The 16,961-nt window shown below is 40.7% G+C and overlaps 1 long non-coding RNA gene across 1 annotated transcript; it reads right to left on the bottom strand.

The window, feature by feature from the left end:
- Positions 1–556: 556 nt before the first annotated feature.
- On the bottom strand, positions 557–15,929 carry LOC122464358. The gene is made up of 3 exons (XR_006288306.1): positions 15,918–15,929; positions 14,829–14,831; positions 557–666 (listed from the first exon to the last, which is right to left on the bottom strand). It is a non-coding gene; the product is annotated as an uncharacterized LOC122464358 (long non-coding RNA).
- Between the last annotated feature and the right edge of the window lie 1,032 nt (positions 15,930–16,961).

The raw sequence follows: 16,961 nt of genomic DNA, 5'->3' as shown, positions 1-16,961 counted from the left end.
AACAAAGACTGAACTGGAGGGAAGTGCTGGTACCAGGCTAAAAGGATTTCCAGCCTGTGTATGGAAACCTGGTGGACTGCTTGTATCATCAGCCAGGGTGAGAAATTGTTAATTCATATCCAATATTTCTAGTATTTTAGGCTTAGTTTGTGGTTTTGTTTATTTGCTAGGTAATCTGCTTTGATCTGTTTGCTATCACTTAAATCTATCTTTTGTAGTTAATAAACTTGTTTTTTGCTTTATCTAAATCAATGTGTCTTTAAGTGAAGTGTCTGGGAAAAATCTCAGCTTGGGTAACAAAAGTTTGTTGCATATTCCTCTCCACATTGAGGGAGGGGCAGTCTATTTATGAGCTTACATTGCACAGATCCCTGTGCAGGGCAAGATGGTATAATTTTGGGTTTATACTTCAGCCTGGGAAGCTGGGGGTTATTTTGGCTGTAGCCTCTCTATTGTTGGTTCATTGAGTGGCTGGCCAAAGCGTGCATATAACTGCAGCTGGGTGTGTCCCTATCTGTGTGAATGCTGGTGGAAGTGTAGGACCGGGAGTGGTCCACAGTTTGTCACAGCAGCACAGTGCTGAGAGGGAGCCCGGGCTGGTGAGTTAGAGGGCTCAGTGATACCCTAGTTCCAGGTGGCACCCTGGGAGGAATCTGTCACACCATCCTCCAGTGAGCTCCCCTGCCTGCTGCGAGTGGGGATGCCATTGTCCAGGCTGTGTATAGCTCACACAGGTTTCAGCCTCAGAACTGGACTGGAGAAGCCTCCGCACACCTGGCTGCAGTTACCCTGCAGGACTCGCCACCTTCTCCCGGGCTGGACTGTGCCGTGTGTTGTGCAGGTGGTCAGACTAGATGATCACCGTGGGTATACCTGGTCCTGCCTCGGCACAGAGGGCTGGACTAGATGACCTCTTCAGGTCTCTTGCACCCCTACATTTCTATGATTTTATGTTTACCTGCAGGATATTATTCAGTCACCAGCTGTATGAGTGCAGCATGGTGTCCCAAACTGAGTGTAAACCCTGGTGAACAAAGGAGACTAAGCTGAATCCTAAATTGTGTTGAAGCTTGTTTTTGCCTGTCATTTTACCTGTTTTTCTTAATAAATGCTTCTTGTTTAAGAGTGGTATGTTTCCATATATCATAAATGTACCCTTCAGAGTGAGTGCATTTGTCCCCTGAGGAGACTGTATTTCAAAATTACATCCCAGTTCCAACCCTGAATTCAACAATCTCTTTTCAATTTATTTAACTGCAGTGGATAACCCAATACATCTGTTCTGCCTTGTTAAAGAAATACTAAATCCTAATTTAAGATTTTACAGATGTGTGAAGTATTTCTTTCCTTCTGGCAGCACCACTGCATTTATTCGGTGAGACTGGATAATTTTGTTTCCCAAGAAATAAAGTATAAACATAAAAGTACAGTTCTGCTGTTATTTTAAAGAGCTGTTCTAGGATTACTCCCTAGAGTTTCCTGATGTAACATTTATTACAGTTTTGCACACCATTTAGTACCCTCATAAATAAGAGCAGCCACTTAACGATATTAAAATATTTATGTCAGTAGTATGTTCATAAAGAGAAGATGTTTAGTCTCCTTTTATGCAAGTTGTTCCTACTGAACACTTCAGAAACACTGCAGCAGAGACCGACAAAATTAATTTCTTTTAAATAGAAGCTGGGAATAAAGTTATAGAAGGAAAAATAATGCGTTGGTTTAAAAAAATATGGGAACAAAAATGGATGTGGGGGAAGCTGCTACCACCTAAAGTGAAATTAGTGAATTTTCAGAGTCTCTGTGCCTGCCCTTTCAGGTTCTTTCTGCTTAAGATGCAAAACTGGCATTTTGACCAAAATGTTTGCAACATCTATCCTTCATCACACCCCCAGCAGAAAAATTACATGCTAACTAGTCCTTGCAAATAACCAAATACTCTCCATGCAGCCATCAACAGTGCACCCTAATCCCCATGTCCTAGTTGCAATAATTTGTGGGAATTGATGGTCCCCAATTAGTTTTGTGGGCTGTTAAAGCATTTGGAAGTGTCCTTCTGGCTGGGATGGAGCTGAAATGTGCTTATGTTCTACAATATCTAGAGTTTCAAACTTTGATACCTTTCCTGCGGCACCAGAGGCTCCTGTATCACCCAGATTGCCTGCAGCCATATCACATTAGGCAATGGTCATGTCAGATCACACAAAGTAGGGTCTAGCCTGGTCAATCCTTGGCTGGGAGACTTATAGGTAAAACCTTTAGGTGGAACCCAGGAGCCACAAGAAAGTTTAGTCCATGGTTCAGCAGTTGGCATTCATAGATTCCAAGGCCAGAAGTGTCCCCTGATCTGACAGGTGTTTGTTCTTAAAAAACTGCAATTATGGAAATTCCACAATCTCCCCTGGAAGCCTGTTCTAACTGCTTAACACGTTAGAAAGTTTTTCCTAATATCTAACGTAAATCTTCCTCGCTGTAAATTCAACTGATTACTTCTTGTCCTACCTTCAGTGGACATGGAGAACAATTGATCACCATCTTCTTTATAACAGTCCTTAATATATTTGAAGATTATCAGATGTCCCCCTCAGTCTTTTTTCAAGACTAAATATGCCCATTTTAAAAAATAACCTTTCTTCAGGTTTTCTAAACCTTTTATCGCTTTTGTTGCTCTCTTCTGATCTCTCCATTCCAGTGGGCACATAAGAAAAACAATGTTGTATCGCGTACAGGATTGGGAATCTTAGGTCTTCCGCGGGCCAAATGAAGACCATACTGCATGGATGTTTCTTTCTTGGCTCTCTGGGACAGTTAGTGTTGGCATTGATGGGGGTGGTTTTTGGTAGTCGGGTGTGCAAATTGTGTAGTGACAATACTGCTGAGAATGGAGATTTTGCTGACCTCCATTTGCTGGGCAAAACATACATTATGGATATATTTTCATAAGAAATGGGTCTGAACTGGAACCCTGATTCTCAACAACTTGAGACTTTGAGGGTTAGGATTTGATAATTTGATGCACCTTTCATGACTTGAATCTGTCTCTAATGAACTAACCTGGAATCCTGAATATAAAGCCCTCCAGACTTTTGAATGTAGGGCATTATGAAATAAAGACCCTATCTTGGATCTAAATTTCATGATCAGGGACCATATGTAACTTGGAAACCCAAAATTGACTACCCTCAAACTTTGGGTAGATGTCAGAGGGAAAACAGGATTGTCCAAAATTGTTCTCAAGTTGACCTCTGAGGTCCCTCTGTAACTTAGATCGCTCTTAAATAGCTGCAGCATTAGCCACAAAGCACTGGCTCTGGTCTTCCCAACTTTTTGATTCGTTTTTGCATGAAGCTATTCAGAATGCCTGAATGTAGCCGTGTTAGTCTGTATCAGCAAAAACAATGAGGAGTCTTTGCGGCACCTTAGAAACTAACATATTTATTTGGGCATAAGCTTTCGTGGGCTAGAACCCACTTCATCAGATGCATGGAGTAGAAAATACAGGAGCAGGTATAAATACATGAAAAGATGTGAGTTGCCTCACCAAGTGTGAGGTCAGTCTAACGAGACAATTCAGTTGACAGCAGGATACCAAGGGAGGAAAAATAACTTTTGAAGTGGTAATGAGAGTGGCCCATTTCAGACAGTTGACAAGAAGGTGTGAGTAACAGTAGGGGGAAATTAGTATTGGGGAACTTAGGTTTAGGTTTTGTAATGACCGAACCACTCCCAGTCTTTATTCAGGCCTAATCTGATGGTGTCCAGTTTGCAAATTAATTCCAGTTCTTCAGTTTCACATTTGAGTCTGTTTTTGAAGTTTTTGTGTTGAAGAATTGCCACTTTTAGGTCTGTTATTGAGTGACCAGGGAGACTGAAGTGATAGATAATCTATGTGCACATTGTGTAATCTATGAACACAGGTTACCATACACTCACCATTATGGGGCATAATTATCCTCCAACCTGATGACTTGAGTTCTGTCTAGCGTGGTCTGTTCCTATTATTTGCTTATCCAAACTAGCAAGAAAAGGAAACATGAGTAGAAGAAAGCTCCTCCAATAATGCAAAGAGAGCTCCTGTTCTTCAGAAACCACTTTGCTATCAATAGCCATGATAGATAAACTATACCAGATATGGTGCCTGTCAAGTAAAATAAATTATAATAGCGAGGAGCTGTTGAATAATAAATGCAATGCAGTTTTTTGGGCAGCATTAAAAATGAAGTAATGTTCCAAGATGTTTAACTACCAGTGGTATGCAGTGTTTTCTTACAAGCAATAAACTACATGAATGAATCAAGTCACTTACAAGGGCAAAGGCTGGTTACGCCTTCCACATGTAATACACTTTTTGGTCATCTTAGTGCAGCTAAACTATTGCTCATAACCATGGTTAAGACGTCAATCTCACCTATGTTGGTATATGTCAGGAGTGACTCTTTTTATACTCAATTTGTTAGTATACCTAGCTTGTTCATCAAAAGAACTGCTGAGCAGAAGCTAAATTAAGTGTGGAGTTTTCCAGCCTGTCAGGCAGGGAATTTTCCATCAGTTAACCAGCTCTATTTCACATTGCAATAGTTAACTATTGCCAGACTTTCCAGCTTGCACAACTGTATACTTCAGCAAAAAGCTCAAGTCAGGAGGGCACAGGGTCATGTTTACTCCTTGCGGTCACTCGCTTCCCCCTCCTCTCCTGGTTTGTTAGTTGCGCTAAGGCTTCAGAAACAGCCTTTCTAGCTGTTTTCAACAATGAGCATAACAGTTGGTATTATCGCTGTAGGTATTGGTCTAGGCATGTTACTGGACTCTGGGCTACCAAAAATCTTCCCCTCCTACACTAGCACCATTATTTAATGCAGCAGGATGATGGCAATAAAAACAGAACCAACTGTTAGCCAATTGTGTGGCCTCACAAAGCAGAACATGAGCTAGACATTACATTACCTACCATAATTCGTTAACTTGCCATTGCTGTCATAAAAGATGCTTCAGGGGGAGGATCTGAGTCTGCTTTCAGTTAACCCTGGTATAAATCGAGAGTAATTGCATGGAAGTCAATGGAGTTACAGTGTCAAGCTGGTGTGAGCATAGACTTGGGCCCAGAACACATGCTTTTTCTCAAATAGGTGTATAGGGATGTCAGCCCCAAACTCACCAGCATAATGCCAAGCTGTTTTTTCCATGCTCTGGAAAGAGTTGTTAAGTAAACCTGGTCTGAAAATGAATTACTCTTTCATTTATTAATTGATTTTTTATTTCTGTTCCTGACAAATAAAGTAGTCTAATGGGCTCTGGGGAAAAGAAGGCCTCACTCTGAACGCTTTCTTATTACATTATAGATGTGTGTGGTTAAGACACTAAATGGATCTGCATGATGATATTCAGAACTACCATTATGGCAAAGTTGGATGACAGTGATAAAAGCTCTCATCAGACTGACATAGTTCGTGAATGGGAAGGGGTCTTGAGATGTAAGGAAAGAGGGTGAGAGGGAAATGACCATGAGAGGAAGGAGGGATGGGAAGGGGGAATATATCCCCAGAGAGTTGGGCAAGAAGGGAATGGTAGTGGGAGAATCATATGGACTGGATCACAAGAAAGAGGATGCAAATCAGTATAATTCCATTGTAGAACCAGAAACTCCTGCTGTTCCAAGGATTCCAAAAGGTGAATTCTGCTTGCATTCCTGTCATTCATCATGGACATAAGAAGAGGTGGAAGTGTTAAAAATGAAGTTGCATCTTGCCCATTGTGGAGAACATTGTGGAGAGGCTAAATGAACTCTTTGCATCAGTCTTCACTGCAGAGGATGTGAGGGAGAGAGGATGTGAGCCATTCTTTGTAGGTGACAAATCTGAGGAACTGTCACAGATTGAGATGTTAGTAGAGGAGGTTTTGGATCAAATTGATAAATTAAATAGTAATGAGTCACCAGGACCAGATGGTATTCAGTGTTATGAAGGAACTCAGATATAAAATTGCAGAACTACTAACTCTGGTATGTAACCTATCGCTTAAATCAGCCCCTGTACCAGATGTTTGGAAGGTAGCTAATGTAATGCTGATTTTTAAAAATGCTCCGGAGGTGATCCTGCCAATTATAGGCCAGTAAGACTAACTTCAGTACCAGGGAAACTGGTTGAAACTATAGTAAGGAATAGAATTATCAGACACATAGATGAACATGCTATGTTGGGGAAGAGTCAACACGGCTTTTGTGTAGTGAAATCATGCTTCTCCAGTCAATTAGAATTCTTTGAGGGGGTCAACAAGCATGTGGACAAGGATGATCCAGTTGATATAGTGTACTTGGACTTTCAGAAAGCCTTTGACAAGATCCCATACCAAAGGCTCTTAAGTGAAATAAGCAGTCATGGGATAAGAGGGAATATCCTCTCATGGTTAAAAGATAGGAAACAAAGGGTAGGAATAAATGGTCAGTTTTCACAATTGAAAGTGGTAAATAGTGGGGACCTCAAAGATCTGTATGGGCGTCAGTGCTGTGCAACATATTCATACATGATCTGAAAAAGGGGCTAAACAGTGAAGTGACAAAGTTTGCAGATGATACAAAATTATTCAAGATAGTTAAGTCCAAAGATGACTGTGTAGAGTCACAAAACTGAGTGACTGGGCAACAAAATGGCAGATGAAATTCAATGTTGATAAGTGCAAAGTAAGGCATGTTGGAAAACATAATCCCAACTATACATAAAAATGATGGAGTGTAAATTTAGCTGCTACCACTCAAGAAAGAGATATTGGAGTCATTGTGGATAGTTCTCTGAAAACATCTTCTGAGTGTGCAGCTGCAGTTGAAAAGCTAACAATATTAGAAATCATTAGGAAAGGGATAGATAATAAGACAGAAAATATCATAATGCCACTATATAAATCCATGGTATGCCCACACTTTGAATATTATGTGCAATTCTGGTTTCCCGATCTTAAAAAAGATATATTAGAATTGGCAAAGATACAGAGAAAGACAACAAAAACGATTAGGGGTATAGAACAGCGTCCATATGAGGAGAAATTAAAAAGCCTGGGACTGTTCTGCTTAGAAAAGAAATGAGTAATGGCAAATATGATAGATTCAAATCATGAATGATGCAGAGAAAGTGAACAGGAAAGTGTTATTTACACCTTCACATAACACAAGAACCAGGGATCACTCAATGAAATTAATAGGCAGCAGGTTTAAAAAAAGCATAAGGAAGTACTTCTTTACACAACACACAGTCAACCTTTGGAATTCATTGCCCATGGATGTTGTGAAGTCCAAAAATAAAACTGGGCTAAAAAAAAGAATTAGATAAGTTCATATCTTTGCAGAGGTTATGATCTACTGAATATATGGATCCTATTTGTATGCATGTGTCATTTTATATCTGAAGTTATGAGTGTTGGCTCTATGCTTGTATTTAAAGTGTTTCCTGTAGGAAGCACATAAGGGAGATTTGGCCTACATAGTGTGAAGGGGTTATTCAAGTAATTAGAAACACAACTGACAATGGACTTTGGGAGACACCAATCCACATCTGAGCTTTCCTGGGAAGGTTCAAACTAACATGTAAACAATGGTGTCGGCCTGCAAAAAGCTGAATCATTCATAGACATGACTTGCCCAGGTGGTTGCAGACTCCATCTAGTTGTTGTGATTTTGCACAAGAGAACAAAGGGGTTTTTGCCCAGAAGAGAGAGAATATAAAAGGCTCTCCATTTTTTTTCTTCAGCTGGCTCAAAAGATAGCCTCTCCACCCCAAAGAGATGCCTGAAAGAAACTGGAACAAACGACTAACTATGGGGATGTGAGTGATTGCTGGACCCAGACTAGGAAGGAGTCTAGTCTGTGAAAGAAGCTTATTGGAACATCTCTGAGGGTGAGATTTACCTGCATTTAGTTTCCTACTGTATTAAGCTTAGACTTGCGTGTTTTTGTTTTATTTTGCTTGGTAATTTACTTTGTTCTGTCTGTTACTTAGAACCACTTAAATCCTACTTTTTATACTTAATAAAATCACTTTTTGCTTATTAATTAACCCAGAGCAAGTAATTAATACCTGGGGAAGCAAACAGCTGTGCATATCTCTCTATCAGTGGTGTAGAGGGCGAACAATTTATGAGTTTACCCTGTATAAGCTTTATACAAAGTAAAACTGATTTATTTGGGGTTTGGATCCCATTGGGAACTGGGTGTCTGGGTGCTAGAGACAGGAGCACTTCTTAAGCTGTTTTCAGTTAAGTCTGCGGCTTGTGGGGGACGTGGTTCAGGCCTGAGTCTGTGTTTATAGCAGGCTAGTGTGTCTGGCTCAACAAGACAGGGTACTGAAGTCCCAAGCTGCCAGGGAAAGTGGGCTCAGAGGTAGTCTCAGCACATCAGGTGGCAGTCCCAAAAGGGTCTCTGTGACCCAACCTGTCACACTGGTAATGTTCTAATTAATTTAATGTAATTTAATTTAATTGTTATGGTACATTCTATAATCTAACATGTATGTAAGTCCCAAGTACAATCATAAAGCACCAGGGAAGGAATTTGAAATCCTTTGCTTTATTTCTCTCCAATTATCTGATGGCAGAAAGTTTGCAATTCACAAGTCTTTAATCCTTATCACTGTCTATTCCCAGTAGCGTTGTGATCTTTTATTAATTCCTTTACTGTCTTTAAATGAATATTCATCCTGCTCTGGTTTCCACTCACTCTTTGTTAATTTTAGATGGCTGCCATTCACTTCAGTTTGGCTCCACTGACCGATGTGACTTCCTACAACAAAACATAGGAGCTGACATGTAACTGATCCCTGTGTGGGTGTGCAAGTGTGGGGAGGATATAAAGATCCTGTGCACAGGGATCAGGCATAGCTTCAGCCCATGTGTTCTCCAGCGAGCACCCCCCTGGGCCATAGCCACTTCCCTTCTTTCCTCTGCACTATCCAGGGGAGCAGACCTCATCCTTTAAAAGAATGTGAGCCCCCCAAAAGGTATCCCAGCCTCCTCAAGCATAATCCCTCCCCCAGATCCTCCTGGGGCTTGTGCCTACCCCTGGACCACACTGCTACTCGTCTTAGGTGATGTACGGTGGAGGGGGACCCGGGGGACCCAGTTCTGCAGTATGTTTGGGATACTTGCTGTGCTGCTTTGGTCCCAAGCTGCCCTAATGTTGATAACAGCTTCCATACAGAATGGCACAGAGCAGCTCCTATACCACCCTCATGTCAGACGCCAGTGTAGGGGCACTTGCAAGCCTCCCTTATGTCTGGGTGATCCTGAAGGGTTATTCTATCCTCTTGGAGTCGATGGCAGCCAGTGCACATTTATTTTGGGGACTAGACTTGTACCTGGCCAGCACCAGGGTAGGGAGAGGGCAAAATGGGCTTAAAGTCATTTTTGTGCCCTGCCCCATCCCGTCCTTAAGCAGCACCATTCTCTCTTCTACTGCAGCTGAAGGTCTGGTTCAGTATCTTCATCCTATACAGTTTAAACTTATGTGGTATGTGTGTTCTTTAGGATCCAGAATGTGTCTTGCCTTTTGTTTGTAAAGCACAGTGTATTTTTACATTGCTGTCAGTAGGTTGTTCACAATTAGGGCTCCATGTCTGTCACAGAGGTCATGGAAGTCACAGATTCCATGACTTTCCACGACCTCCGTGACTTCTGCAGGGGCCATTGTGGCTGGGGTCAGTTTGGCTGACCCCAGGGCCACCCAAGCAGCTGGCTCTGGAGGCTCAGGTGGCCCCTGGGACAGCCACACCAGCCGCCGGTCTGGCAGTCCCAGCAGCACGCCCCGGGTGGCTGGCCAGAGCAGCCTCAGCCCTGCGCAGTGGTCCCTGGGCAGCCAGTCGGAGCCACCGCGCTTCCCAGGCAGCTGACTGGAGCAACCACGGCCCCCAGCAGCTGGTGGCGCTGGCCCCACATGCTTCCTCCTAGGAGCTGGCCCCCCGCTCCTCTTCAGTGCTTCCCCCCCAAGATTTAATCACGGCTATTTTTAGTAAAAGTTATGGACCAGTCACAGGCCATGAATTTTTGTTTATTGCCCATGACCTGTCCGTGACTTTTACTAAAAATACCTGTGACTAAATCATAGCCTTATTCATAATTAATTTACTATTCCATTTCAATCTGGTTATGAAACCCCACCATAGAGTTCTTTGTGAGGGTTGTGCTGGCTTTGTGTATCTTGTGTTTTGAACCGGTTACAGCTTATTAGGAAAATGCCTATATCTGGATTTATCTCCATCTTATCAGTGCTTTTCTTGATGTCTCCTTGGCTGTCCTGCCTGCTTCTGGTTACTTCTTTTGCTTCTGCTAACAGACACACACACTTGCACCAAACAATCCCCAGCACCCTATCTATCTGTGGTGCTCACCTACCTCAGATCCTGGCTGTCCTTGCATGTGGCCTATGGCTTGGGTGATGTCTCCCATTGTTTCAGTTATCTTACTCCAAAAAGTGCTTAAATTTCTCCCAAATGAAGGGTGGCCATCACACACCGGCTTCAATGAAGTTTCAACCCAACTCCCAGCGTTACAGACAGTACCTATCTGTTGTCTCTTGTTTTAAACTTCAAGTCTGTGGACTTCGGGGCAGGAACTGTCTTTTTGTTCTGTGTTTGTACATCGCCTAACACAATGCGTTCCTGTCCATGACTGGCACTCCCAGGTGCTACTGCAATATAAATAATAATACTTAATAAACTATGTTGCATTGAGATAGTGCAAAGTTACTTTGTGCTGTATTTCTATCGTGTTGGTTTAATACCATATGAAACAACAAGGAAGAGCTTGCGATAAATGCATGCATAAGGCTTATTGCTCTGTGTATAGCTATTTAGGATAGTGGGTAATATTTGCTAATGGGTGGAAACTGTTAAAAGGACGGTACTAAGTTTTGAAATCAATGTTGTTTCTACACTAGTTTTGTTACTAAGAGCACTTTAGAAGCTGAACATTTAATTTAATTCTGTTTGCAAATCATATTTGTCTCTCCATTTATGTAACTCATTTGGCTGGTCGTTGCTGAAAAATCTGAGACTATTTGTTAGCTTCCTTGCTAGAGCATGGTGACATCTGTTCTGTTTGATATGGTCTGTGTTGCATGCAGGATGCTGAAGCAAGATTTTATGACTGCTGTCCCCTTGGGAACATCAAGAAAATGAGATACAAGTCTCATGAGACTGTCCTAGTGAGCAACATTTTAAATCAATATACTAGGTTGGAACAATGCTGATTTTCTCCTGAGGACGATTGGGCCCCACTGTGTGTACTGCACGAGAAGAGTGTGTGTGCTGCTCACCCTTTCTCTCCTGACTGCAGAGATCTCCAGAATTGTCAACCCTGAATGTTCAAATATCATAAGTCAGGGCCGCACAAATTCTGAGATCTGCTCTAAGGTCAGAGAATTTTAAGAACCATACATTGGAGGTTTTACTGGCCTTCTGGATTTTGAACCTCTAGGGGGTCACTTTTCCAGCTCTCAGTTTATTTCTGCAAACATGAGGGCTAGAAACTTTATTTTTGAATGAAAGCTGAGATTCTGGTGTAGTCATATGCATCCGGGGACTACAGCTTTGAGAGAAACACAAAATATCATAAGATTCATGTTAAAATCCCAATTTGTAGCCACACTGAGAACCACATCTCTGTCCTGATTTCTTTTTTAAACTTTATTTTTATTGTTTTATATAAAATATAAACACATAACAAAACAAAACTTATATAAAGATGGAAATACCATTCAAACACCAAAATTCAATGTTCATTATTTGTGAAACCTGAAAAAAACAAAACAAAAAAACAAACAAACCCGAACCTGTAGATTTATGCAGGGCATCAATTATTAAAGTCACTAAATAGATAAATAAGTGAGAACATAACCTATGATTATCGGGGACTAACATACCTAAACTGCAAAGGTATGCAATAGTTTCATGTATGGACCAGATATCCTCATATTTTTTCCAAGCCTTTTTATTAGACAGAGTAATTTTTTCCATTAATGCAGTAGTAGAGAGCTCACTAAGCTAGTCTGTGTATGAGTGAGGAACTGCAGATTTCCATTTTTTGACCACTAAAATAGTTACTGCAATCTGTTTCTGAATGTTATCTGGTAATACCAACTCATCCAGCTCCCTAAAATACACAAGGTTGAGAAGGAAAGCTAGCAACACTTAAAGTTTTTGAGAGAGGACTGAATATGGTGTTCCAGAACACATGTATTTTTGACGGATATCGAGCATGTGTGAAAAGTTGGCATGTGGCTGTTTGCATCCCAAACATTCATTGTGTGTTGCTAATCAAGCCTTACACAAATGTTCTAAAGTCCAGTAGTACCTATTTAATATATTGTTCTAGAACAGTGGTTCTCAAACTTTAATAACCTGCGAACCCCTTTCACGAAAATATCAAATCTCACAACCCCCCTCCTAAAATGAATATTTCCAGGGATTTTCTCCCTTACCTGAGCATAAATTATAGAAGCAGTGATCTTGGAAATAATTTGGGGTTTTTTATGACACATTTACTACACACTATTTATCATTACATTATTAATTTTATTATATTATGAAAACAACTCTTACATTATGAAAACAACACTCTTCCAAGATTGTAGCTCATATCACTTCGATTAAGCCTGTTATAGCACAAGGCTCCTCCATGTTTCATCAAGGAGTACCAGACATGAAACAGAATGAAGGTATTTAAGAAGCCAACTTAAATAAAGAGTTCCTCCCACAAGCATTCGGGTCTTGAGCAGTCCAGGCAAACAATGCATGACTACAACAAAGCTTAAACTTGTTCTTCATAATAATTTTAAAAACAACGCTAGCAACCTATTTAATTTTAGAAACAGCAAAAAATATCCACCTCCCTTTCCATTTCTTATAAGGAGTCTTGACGTTTAAATCTCCTCAGTGTGATGGATGCACTTTTTTGATCTGCATACCTCTTGGAAGTCCAGAACCACCTGGAGAAAGAGAAAGTCTCAGGTCTGGTTCGGCATTGAGTCTGCTTTTGTATTTGGTTTTCAGATGTGTATACGAGGAAAATGCTTTCTCATGTAAGTATGTTGTTGAAAACGGTAACAAAATTACAGTAGCTTTTTCTGCCAGCAGAGGGTACTCGTTTCTTAAACTCAGCCAAAAGTTGGTCAGTGATAGACTTCTGAAACTCCTTTTCAGTTTGTAATCACAGGAGATCTCAATCAATTTCTCTTTCCTTAGTGCTCAATATCTGCGTTGAGAAAGTGATATCATCAAAGGGATTGCGAATCCAGTCATTATCACCTGACATAGCTGGAAAGTATTCGCTGAATGTTGTGCAAAGTCCTTTCAGGTGTGCAGTTATATTGGTTTTAGTGCACTGATCCTACCAAAGTTTATGTTCTGCCAGGAAGTCATGAAGAGTGCTGTAACACTCAATTTGATTGTGTTCCAAACACCTTTCCCAGAACTGCAACTTCTTTATCATGGATTCAACTCAGTCTTGCACATTGAAAACTGTTATATTGAGGCCTTGAAGAGATAAATTTAGGTCATTAATCCCCGAGAAAATGTCTGCTAAATAAGCTAGGCTCTGGAGCCAGACATGATTTTCCATACAGCTGGCAAGGTGGAAAGGGTGGCTGTTGAAAAAAAAACAAGGATTTCCGTTCTAAGCTCAAACAAGCTCACAAGGATTTTGGCCCGTGAGATCCAGCTAACTTTGGTATGAGACAACAGACAATTGTGTACACTATCCATTTCTTAAGTACGTGAAATATTCTGGAATTTGTTGGCCATTATTTTAAGAAATTCACCATTTTCACTGCATTGTCCAGCACTTTCTTCAGTCCCTCAGGCAGGCGTTTTGCTGCAAGGGCTTGTCTATGGATACTGCAATGAGCCCAAGAGATATCTGATACAACCTTTTTGGTTTGAGCTACAAATCCACTATACTTCCCCGTCATTGATGTGCCCCATCAGTGCAAATGCCTAGGCAATGAGACCTTTTCTTGAAAATATGCATTAATCAGATTGAAGATATCTTCTCCAGTTATACATTCTTTCCATGGTTGGCAAAACAATAAGTCTTCTTCAACCATGCCTTCATTCATAACATACAAACACTAGCAAAACAGATAGATTAGCAACATCAGTTGATTCATCCAACTGCATAGCATACTATGGACTATTTTTCACTCTATGTACAATTGTGGTCTCTACATTACTTCACATGTCATTAATTCTTCATGACAACGTATTACTGGACAAAGGTACTATGCCAATCCCTTTTGCAGCCTTTTCTCTGAGAATGCAATGAACTATGTCTTTTATACATGGACCAATCAAGCTCTCTGCTATGGTATGGGCTTCTGATGCTTTTGCTACTCAGTAGCTTACTCGAAACGGCACTTCAAGTGCATTTTCATTATGAGTACTTGCTTTGGATACAAAACTGGTAATGTCACTTTTCCACTCAGCTAATTTTTGCTTGAAAAAAATCAACAGGCTTGTCGAGTTGTGCAGGGTGCCTACTTTCTAAGTGGCACTGAAGTAGAGAAGGTTTGAGGCAGCTGTTTGCTAGAACATCACCACAAATTACGCACTGTGGTTTTTGACACTCTTGATCACCAATGCATATAAAGCCATATTTTATACAATCATTATCATATTTTCTTTTCTTCATAAGCAACTTTCTGGGACCATAATGATCATTTGATTTAGATTTTTCACACTTTGGACTTGATGAAACACTAGCTGATGTTGAATTTTTGTTTTCTCGTATCTTTACACTTTCCATTTTCAGCCACTTTTCCTTATTGAGTGTACAACAGTTCAAATAAAAATAACACACTGAGAACGCTAACAAACAAACAAACTAGTAAATGAGAAGATTCACTCACGTCTCATTGGAGCAAAATGGCACACTACAGAGAATGACTGAGTATGGAGTAACTGATCGTGTGCCCCTCCCTGATGAAGTCTCTATTGAACATGAGGTCTGTGTTTTAGGAGAAAAACAAGAAGCTTATCTATATTTGCCTTCTGGAATGTGTTTGTCAGGCCTCAAGGCATGCTGACCCTGCAAGACCACATCTGGCTAATTGGTAATCTGAGGAAACCTCTGGCTTAGCTTTTGAAACTGCTTGCCTAACAAGTTTTTCGATTGATGTGTCGTTGTTTACTAACAAGGTTAAATAAGGGGGGAGAACTTTGGGCTGGGGCATTGCTTCATGGATGCACCTTACGGTCTCCATGGGCAGATAAAGATTGGCCATCAGAAGGCTGCCACTGTACTACTCAAAAGCCACACTAAACTTTGGTAATTATTGAGGGTTGGGGATATTTTACTAACCTGTTGCGGACATGTGTAAGTGCTTGAGATTAAATAAAGTATAACTTTAAGTGAGAGCACTCTTGAATTGTACTGTTATTGCCACTCATCTGTTAGTCAGATGCCCGTGTCTCTGTTGATTTATTTCCTAACACCACCTCACACAGAGTAAAGTTATCAAGAGTTTGGGGTTGAAAGAACCCCAGGTAACAAAGCAAGGGGAGAGTTGTCTAATACACTGATCCAATTCAGGAATATTGGTCCAAAGCCAAATTTTTTAGTGACAGCCATTAGCCAAGGCCATTGAACCCTATCAAAGGCTTTCTCTGCATCTAGAGATAAATCTATGGAGGGAACATCTGAGCGCTCTGGTTCAAGTGAGTGATTTTTCCGCATATTATCAGCAGCCAGTTTTCCTTTAATGAAACTAACCTGATCTGTATGTATAATTGTTGGGATGATGGTGTTAGTCTTGTCTCAAAAATTTTGTAATTATTTTGCAATTTGTGTTCAATAGAGGTACGGGGTGGAAGTCGTCACAGTTGCAACCATCTTTTTTCTTCTTTAATATTAAAGTATTTAAAGCAACTCTCATGTCATGAGACATGGTTCCTTTTTGGAATGTTTCAGTGAAGGCCTTTAAAAGAATAGAAGATAGCTGATTACAAAATGTTTTGTAGAAATCTGCCAGAAAGCCATCCATACAAGGGGCCTTGCTGGAATTCATATTTTTTATAGCCTGTTTGAGCTTTAGTGTTGTGATAGCTTTGTCCATAAACAACATGTGTTCTGAAGTTAGGATATTAAAAGGTAGGCCTTCAATGAGACAATCACATTTATTAGAGTCAAACTGGTTTTCTGATTTACATAAAGCTTGATAGAATTGCTTAAATTGATTATCTGTTGGTTCAAGGGTGGCACTCCTATCTTTTCGTAGTAAGGAAGAAATATTGTTGTTGGCTAGTTCCGTTTTAAGTCTTCTGGCAAGTAATTTACCTGCTTTATCTCCCTATTCATAATATCTTTGTTTGACCCTGTTGAGTGCAAATTTAACTTGGGTGGTTAAGCATTCATTATATTTATATTTGTCATTGATTAGAGAATGTAGAAGGTTTTCATTATTTGAAAAAAGAAAAGGAGGACTTGTGGCACCTTAGAGAATAACAAATTTATTTGAGCATAAGCTTTCGTGAGCTACAGCTCACTTCATCGGATGCATTCAGTGGAAAATACAGTGGGGATAGGCTCACGAAAGCTTATGCTCAAATAAATTGGTTAGTCTCTAAGGTGCCACAAGTACTCCTTTTCTTTTTGCGAATACAGACTAACACGGCTGCTACTCTGAAACCATTCATTATTTGAGTCAGTGTTGTGCATTTTCTGAAACTTATCTATTTCCTTGTCCAGAGAGTCTAGTAACTTGAGTCTTTTTCTCATCCTGGGAGGCACACTGTGATGGGAGCACACTCACCTCTCATGAGCGCCTCCTGTTGGCCAGGTGCGGACCTGCACTCTTTCCCTTTCTGGTGCCCCCTGTGGGCTGTTGCCTACATCAGGTCTTCAGTGGCTCAGCCCTCCAGCCAAGTCACACACATGTGAATGAAGAAACCCCTTCTGGGGTGAAAGGTCCAACAGGGCCTGTCCCTGTG

This window comes from Chelonia mydas, chromosome 2, assembly GCF_015237465.2.
Source record: "Chelonia mydas isolate rCheMyd1 chromosome 2, rCheMyd1.pri.v2, whole genome shotgun sequence".
Lineage (NCBI taxonomy): Eukaryota > Metazoa > Chordata > Testudines > Cheloniidae > Chelonia > Chelonia mydas.
This window is presented reverse-complemented; position numbering and strand designations above follow the sequence as displayed.